This window comes from Nycticebus coucang, chromosome 2, assembly GCF_027406575.1.
Source record: "Nycticebus coucang isolate mNycCou1 chromosome 2, mNycCou1.pri, whole genome shotgun sequence".
In the NCBI taxonomy this organism is placed as follows: Eukaryota; Metazoa; Chordata; class Mammalia; order Primates; family Lorisidae; genus Nycticebus; species Nycticebus coucang.
Genome location: NC_069781.1, coordinates 38,580,566 through 38,588,246, shown reverse-complemented (window position 1 = coordinate 38,588,246; position 7,681 = coordinate 38,580,566). Strand labels below are relative to the sequence as shown.

General features: G+C 42.3%; 1 long non-coding RNA gene across 1 annotated transcript; it reads left to right on the top strand.

Annotated features, from left to right (window-relative positions):
- Window positions 1-909: 909 nt before the first annotated feature.
- On the top strand, window positions 910-7,132 carry LOC128567190 (uncharacterized). The gene is made up of 3 exons (XR_008374813.1): window positions 910-1,025; window positions 5,882-5,946; window positions 7,028-7,132. It is a non-coding gene; the product is annotated as an uncharacterized LOC128567190 (long non-coding RNA).
- The last annotated feature ends 549 nt before the right edge of the window (window positions 7,133-7,681 follow it).

Here is a 7,681-nt window from a genome sequence, read left to right as displayed (position 1 = left end):
CAATTCACATTCTCACCAGCAGTATACAAACACGAACAGGAGCATGACATTTTTATTTAAAAATTTTCCAGTTTTATCAGTGAAAAACTTGTGTCTTATTATTGCTTTATTTTGTACTTTCATTACTAAGCAAATTTTGAGATTGAGCATCCTTTCTTATGTTTATTGGTCATTTGGATCCCTCTTTCATGAATTGTCCATCAAATCCTCATCCATATACCATTTTCTCTCTTTTTATGGTTTTATGATAAAGGGAGAAGCTTTTTGACTATTTTGTGAAGTATTTCATTTTGTGAAGTTGTTTCCCTAGTCTCTTATTTCCTTTATGTTTATAGAATTTTTTCAGGTTTTATGTAGTAAAATATGCTCATATTTTCCATCTCATAATCTGAATATCCTGTCTTTAGTGGAGGGAATACAATATTCCCTCCACTAAAGATTACACAGTTATTCTAGTAGGTTTTCTTCTATGATATTTATTGTTTTAATTTTTACCCTTAAATATTTCATCTATATGTAACTTTTTTTTTTTTTTTTTGAGACAGAGTCTCACTATGTTGCCCTTGGTAGAGTGCTGTGGTGTCATAACTCACAACCACCACAAACTCCTGGGCTCAAGTGATTCTCCTGTCTCAGCCTCCTGAGTAGCTGGGACTCTAGGCACTTGCCACAACGCCTGGCTGTTTTTAGAGATGGGGTCTCACTTTTGCTCAGGCTGGTCTCAAACTCCTGAGCTCAGTGACCTGCCTGTCTCAGCCTCCCAGAGTGCTAGGATTATAGGCGTGAGCCACTATGCTGGATCTGGAACTTATTTTTTATATGGTATGAGATACAGTTAAACTGTATTTTATTTTAGTAGTTAATCAATAATACCATCATTTTAGTAAATAATTGATCTTTTTCCCCAACAGAATTGAAATATCTTCTTAATTGCATACCAACTTGGCTTAGATGCTCATCTATGTTTCTGGATTCCTGCATTGTATTCCACTGATCTGTTTTTCTATTCCTGTGACAAATATCTGGTAAGCCATGTTATCTCTCACATATTTTTCTTTTTATAATTTTCTAATATTTGATTTTCTATGTACATTTTAAAATAGTTTTTATCCAGTTCTAAAATGGGAATGAGATCCTATTTACATATTCATTTAGTGAGCAATTTCACTTTGTGATCCTAAGTTTTCTGTTCCATGAGTATTGTACATTTACATTTGCTCGGTTCTTGTGATATATTCTTCAATAGGATTTTGTGGTTTTCTTCACATAGATCTTGTCTTGCTTAGGGAAACCTATAGGTGCCATGCAATCCGTATGCCTGTGTCTGTGTGTCTACAGCAGATATCGTGCTATATCTATGTGTCATACAGAGACCTAATGTGACCCCAACTTATTTAAGCCTTCCCTGAACGGAACCATTTGCTCCTTGACTGGCTTAGTCTTCTTTAGGTTCTGAGTGGCAGATGATTAGCTCATATTCAGAAGCTCAAGAGCCTCCTGGGGTCTAGCAGCTGATAACCTGACAGATACTGTGATCCCGTGGCAGTCTCTTTCTCTTCTTACTCACCGCCTTTGTGTCATTTGGGGTTCAGTCAGAGAAGCAGAGTCACTTGGTGAGATGTATACATTAAGGGGTTTGATAGAAGGCTTGACCTCGTGTAATCATGGCTACTAGTCAGTCTGTGTGTGGCTATCACTTCTGGGTTTGGTGCTGGAGTGGGAAGTCAGCAGGGCAGGCAGCTGGGAAGGAAGGAAGACAGGAAGGAGGAAGTCAGGGACACACTGGGACCTGCAAGGATGTGCTGGAGCCCAGGGGACAGGCAGGAATCCACACCAGTATTTCACTTTGGGAAGACTCTAAGTCTAATGATGGGATGATTCACAGAAGTTGTACCTTTCCTCATGGAGACAAAGCAAAACACCCTACTGGCACAGGAGTTGGAAATGGAAGGAAGAGAATCAGCAGGAGCCAGTGTGTGGGTGTGTGGTGGTGCTGAGGTCCATCCTGCCCCACAGCACCCTGCAGGTATGTGAAGCATGCGTGAGGGCTTGGACCCTGCCTGCCCTGGCTTCTAAGCATTCAAATAGTGTGGCTACAGGGGCAGTGCCTGTGGCTCAAGGAGTAGGGTTGGTGGGTTCAAACTTGGACTTGGCCAAAACTGCCAAAAAAAAAAAAAAAAATAGTGTGGCTACTGCTTCCTTTTCTACCTTCTGAATCTCAAGCACAATGTTTCTTATGGCCAAAACTAACCTGGAACTACCCAGGGATGGGAATTTGGAGAAATATAACTCAAACTTCACCACATTGACATGATAAAGGCTCCATTGAGGCTGTAGTCCTACCACTGGGCTTGTAGCCCACCTGTGGCTTCTCATCTTGTCCAGATGCCTGGCCAGGTGAATGAGAGCACCTTCCCTACAGTGCCAGATGCCCCCAGTTTGGCCTTCCCAGGAGCTCAACCCCCTGTTATGATCTGGCTTTCAGAAACCAGACCTGATTCCAGCTGAAAGTCAAGGAGTTTATGGAAAAATACCTGTGGATCTGGCATCCTGAAATGAGGCTTTCCTTCTCTGTTCCAGATCCACAGTGAGCTTTTGGAAGCTGGAGCGGTGTGTGAAAAAGCTGCTCTAACATACTGTGGGGGCTGAGGCTCAGGAGTCCTTCCCTGGGAGACTAGAATTCATGTGGCTGCTGCATTTCCTTGGCTAGGGAGCTTGTCCTTCCCCTTCAGTGCCATCCTGGGAGGTGGAGTGGTCATTCCTGGTGTTTCAGGGAGGCTGGGTGCTTCAGAGGCCTGGCCTAGCCCTTTCCTTGTTCTCCTGGGGCACTGAGAGCAGCAGCCTCCTTAAGAGCTGGAGAGAAACCATCTAGCTTCACATCGGGGCCTGGCCTCCTGTTAGTGCGTGTGACCTTGGGCACATCAGCAACAAGGGATGACAATAGTACCTCCCTCACTCGACTGTTATATGTATTAACTGACATGTGTACTAAGTGCCTGGCAGCTAATAAAGGCTCAATAAAATACTATTAATATATTTCCCACAGCTATAGTCCTCTAACCCAAGGTTTTGGGGCTTCCTCCCATTTCAGGTGGTTCTTCATCACAGCCGCCCTCCCTGCAGACTCACAGCTGGCTCTTGGTTCCGTCTTTCCAGAACGTGCATTATTCTTTCTTGCACTTGATGGCTTGTCTTCACACTAAGCCAGGCCTTCACTGAGGATTACCAGAAGCTGGGCAAACTTCTCTCCTGAGCACACGGCCTGGCTCAGGCTAGGCCTTCTGAACAGCTTTGGGGAACTGATGTCTTTAATTCCCAGAATTTCTGATTTGCAAAGATTTGGAGGTCATCTAACTCAGTTACCCAACCAGTTTTAGGAATTCCTCTTTAGACCATTCAGCAGATGCTCTTCCAATCTCTGCTTACATCCCACCAGTTGTGGGAGACTCATTGTTACTCAGGACAGCTCATTCTATTTTTTCAAACAGCTCTAATTTTAGAGCTTTCTAATTTTAGTGAATAGGATTAATGTTTCTACCATTTGCATCAAGTTTTGGCTGGACACTGCAAAAACATGCAGGGAGAGAGGTGGTAAATAAGAATTATTCTGAGTTTATGGATGAGGTTATATGAAACAGTAAAAAGGGTGACAGAGCGCACAGTATAACTTTTATAAGCTTTGCTCAACTAGTCAGAGATAGGCTCTCAGAAATGTCTACACATTGCTGTCTTCCGTGTTTATTGGGAAAATTCTTATATGGCTGCTGTATACAAACCTGGGCAGAAGTTTATAGATGGCTCGGTGTATTTGTTTGCATGCTAATCTTCTGAAAGTTCTCATTCTGCTCTACAATTCTGGGGAGTAGAGTTGTTGAAATTCTTAGGGTACATTTGGAAGTCCAGGAAGGAAAGGGTTGAACTTTCATCTTCTAAGATAGTTTTGCTGCCTTCTGAGAAGGATGTTGGGATCTTAGGATAGCTGCCCAGAATGCTATCTGTAGTTTTAGCCAGAACATTAGTTCTCTTGGATTAATTAGGCACTCCCAAATGCCTACTCCATGTAAGAATTTCCTTCAAAGTATTCATAACCGGTTGGGGATGGACAAAGACATGTTGATAATGATGCTGATCCCAGCCAGGAAGTTCTTAGAGTCTCCCTAATCAAGCAATTTGTAGTGGGGTAATGCTTTCCAGAAAACTTCAGAGAACTCCTCCCCTAGACCTTTCTCAGAGAATAAGTGGGTGAGACTTAGGGGAGCGGAGTGGATAATAGAAAGAACATTAGGATGAGGAGTTGGGTGCATTGGCAGTAAATGTCCACTTGCTGCAGCCTCCATTTTCACTGTAAAGTGAAGAAACCCTCAGATGCCTGCCAGTTCTATGATGCTGAACATTTAACAGTCATAACCCTCCCCAATTGTCCAGAGCTTTATGGTTCCTATCCACCGTCATTTGAATCTAATCTTCACAGCATCCCTGAGAACTAGATAGGATGAGGATTATGATCTCTGTTCTATAGATAATGAAACAGAGGCTCAGAGTTGATGCCATGTCCAAGCAGAGGAACAAGCGAGCCCGGAGTTCAGTGCTTTCCCCATCCACCACAATTGTTATGGGGCATTCGGGCTCTGATGATCCATAATTACATGGTCAGCCTTAGAACAGCCAGACCTCTGTGAGAGGGAGAGGGGAGGCGACAGTTAGATGGCAAATGTGGCTTTTATGTAGAAGATGTCTGAGTACGAAAGCACTTGCTTGTATAAAAGGAGATGAGGGAATAGGGGCTCAGGCTGTCTCTGGGATAGTCATCTTTTGTCAGTTTATTAAACTCAGATTTATTGCTGACTTCCTGACCAAACACACAGCTGTTAGTCGTCCATGCTGTGGAGCAGAAATATGAGTTTTCAGTGAATCTAAGGAAAAAAATAAAGAGAAGAAATGTTAATGACCTGTCTCTTGGAATAAATCTTAGTGGTCCCATAAACCAGGATGACAAGAATTTATATTGTTCCTGAACACTTGAATGACTAATGTGATCCAAGTGGTGGCAGGTCCTCGGAACTCTTCGATAAAGTCAAAGTATGTGGCTTTGATGTCCCTCGGGCGTGCTCCCGATGGGCAGAAACTTTCTCATGGATTGAGAGAGAGGTGGCATTTCAGTCCTGTCCTTCAAACCTGGACTCTAGAAGGTTCTGAGTGGATGGGGGCGGCTGGGGAAAATCACCTGAGAGATACTGACACAGGCGGGGCAGGGGACGCAGGAAAGGGTCTCAGAGGGTCTCAGGATGGATGTACACCTGAACCATTTCCCAATCCCACTGCATTCTGGGACTCTGGACTCTGTAGCATTAGAATTCCTAGGTGAGAGGTGGTTCAAGACCCCCATTTTTCAAATGAGAAGACTGAGATTTATGGCATGGAAATAACAGGCTCAACTCACAGCGCGGGAGAGTGGCAGACGCAGAACCAGAGCTCAGACATCCAGACTCCTGGCGTCACACTGCCCTTGTTAATGTGACAACAGTCCTTTCTTATTCGAGACAAAATGAATATAACCCTGTACACCATTAATATTAAATTGATGTCTCATATTCGATGCTGGGAATGTACAATCCCCAATTCCAAAATCCCATTAAGGTACTACCCATGAAAATCATTTCTAATCTTAAAAACCTTCTCACTGATACTGTGTGTTACCATCTACACCACATTTTCACATATGGGATTCGTTTGAAATGAGTAGATTTTAGCTACAAAACCAAAAGTTGTGTAACCATGTGAGATGATGGATATGTAAATTTGCTTCACATTCTTCTTTGGTGATCCTCACAACTACATTGAAAAGACTAACAGAATGGCTACTTTTATTCTTAATGTACAGATGAAGAAACTGAAGTTTCAGGAGCAAGAGTTTCCTGAAGAATCCTGAGGAAGGGATGTTAATGGGTAAGTGACTGGGTTAAGTCAACACCATTGCTGGGCACCATTCAGAATACAAAGAACCCTCAGCTACCGGTAGGAAAAGAAGAGCCACTAACTCCCGACTCTCCCCCCACCCCACTTCTCCTGGAATGGTCTAGGGCTGGGCCCCCCACCCAGAGCCCATAGAACAAGATCCTAGATGAACGTTCTTGTTTGTTATATTGAAGCTAGTTTTTTCCTAAAAATAGCTCACCTAAAATCTAAGCTTTTTTTAAGGCTTTCTAGGATCTGATTTGGGTATCCTCTTTTGTCATTCAAAAACATATTGTAACTATTTAAAAACTTATTCATCTAAAAGAGGACTTCTGGCTAAATTTTATACTTCTATTCATTTGTCAAATTTACAGCATTTTATGAAGATGGGATTTCTGATGTATGTAGGTGTCTTTTCTATTAAAAAGAAAGTAGAACAACTCTTTCCTCAAAATGATATGTATCCAACAATAATTATTTGCATTAAAAGTTTGAATTCTAGCCAGTTGTTATGCATGGACACACTTGATCCTGTCTTTGTAATTATGGATGATATGATGTATCGATATTGGCTATTTTTTGTCTCGTGCTTCATAATGAGCTATTAATTTGTGAACTAAAATATGAAGTCTAGATCTCAGGTAACCCAGAAGGAAATGCTACAGATTTGATTTATTGGAATGTGATAATGGGTATTTGGGGTTACCCAGTAACACTGTGAGAGCACAGGGGAATAGTGGGAGCTGCTGGAGGGTCAAAGGCCTTTGAACTTTGGTGAATACTGGATATGTGGAAGAGCTGAAAGGAGTTTAAGGGGCCTGTCATTTGGGCCCACCTGGAACTCAAAATGCTTTAATAAGAATGCCTTTCACATTCACTGATTCATTCCACCATTTAGCACATACCACGGGGAACCGACTATGTACCAGGCACTGGGCTTTCCTCTTGGCACAATTGTGAACATAAACAGGTGTGCCCCTTGACCTCCTGGAGCCTATTCTCTAGTGAGGGAGGTGCAGCTTAAGGAATAATTACATATTTATGTCTTTTTTCCTTTTCTTCTTATTTATAGAATTCTGGTATTGTTTGGGATGGAAATACGCCCAAATAAACAACTACATTTCCCAGACTCCCTTGCAGCTGAAAGTAGCCATGAGACATGTTCGGCCAATGAGATGTAAGTGGAAACCTGTCATTATTTTAGGAAAGTTTTACTTTTCTGATATAGGTGCTGCCTCTCTCATTTTGTTGATTCTTTTTTCCCCTTTCCTTTTGGAATATGAATGTATGAATGTGAGGCTGGGAATGAGCAGCCATCTTGCAATTAGGAAGTGACTAGGCAGAATTGTTATGTGAGAAAAAATAAGCACCTACTATTTGGTTAAATGTATGGTAACTGCATCTCTTTTACATGTAACCAAGTGCAGTTCCTGCTGACAAACTCATGTATACTGAATGTAAGATTATGAGGCCAGAATTTGCTATGAGCCCAGAAAAGGTGATTCCAGCAGAGGTCAACTGCTGGGACTGAAGGACTGCGTCTGCAAGTCTGGCTAGGTGAGTAAGGTCTAGTCTCCTGTGTTTCAAGAGCTCCTTCAATGTAGACAACATGCTAGAATGAGTCATAAATATTCTTCCTATCTACCATTTGATTGCATTGTGAAATGGAGACTGCCCACGTCACAGGGCTGTCACTTAGGAGATGGTGATGAGAGACAGTGGGTGG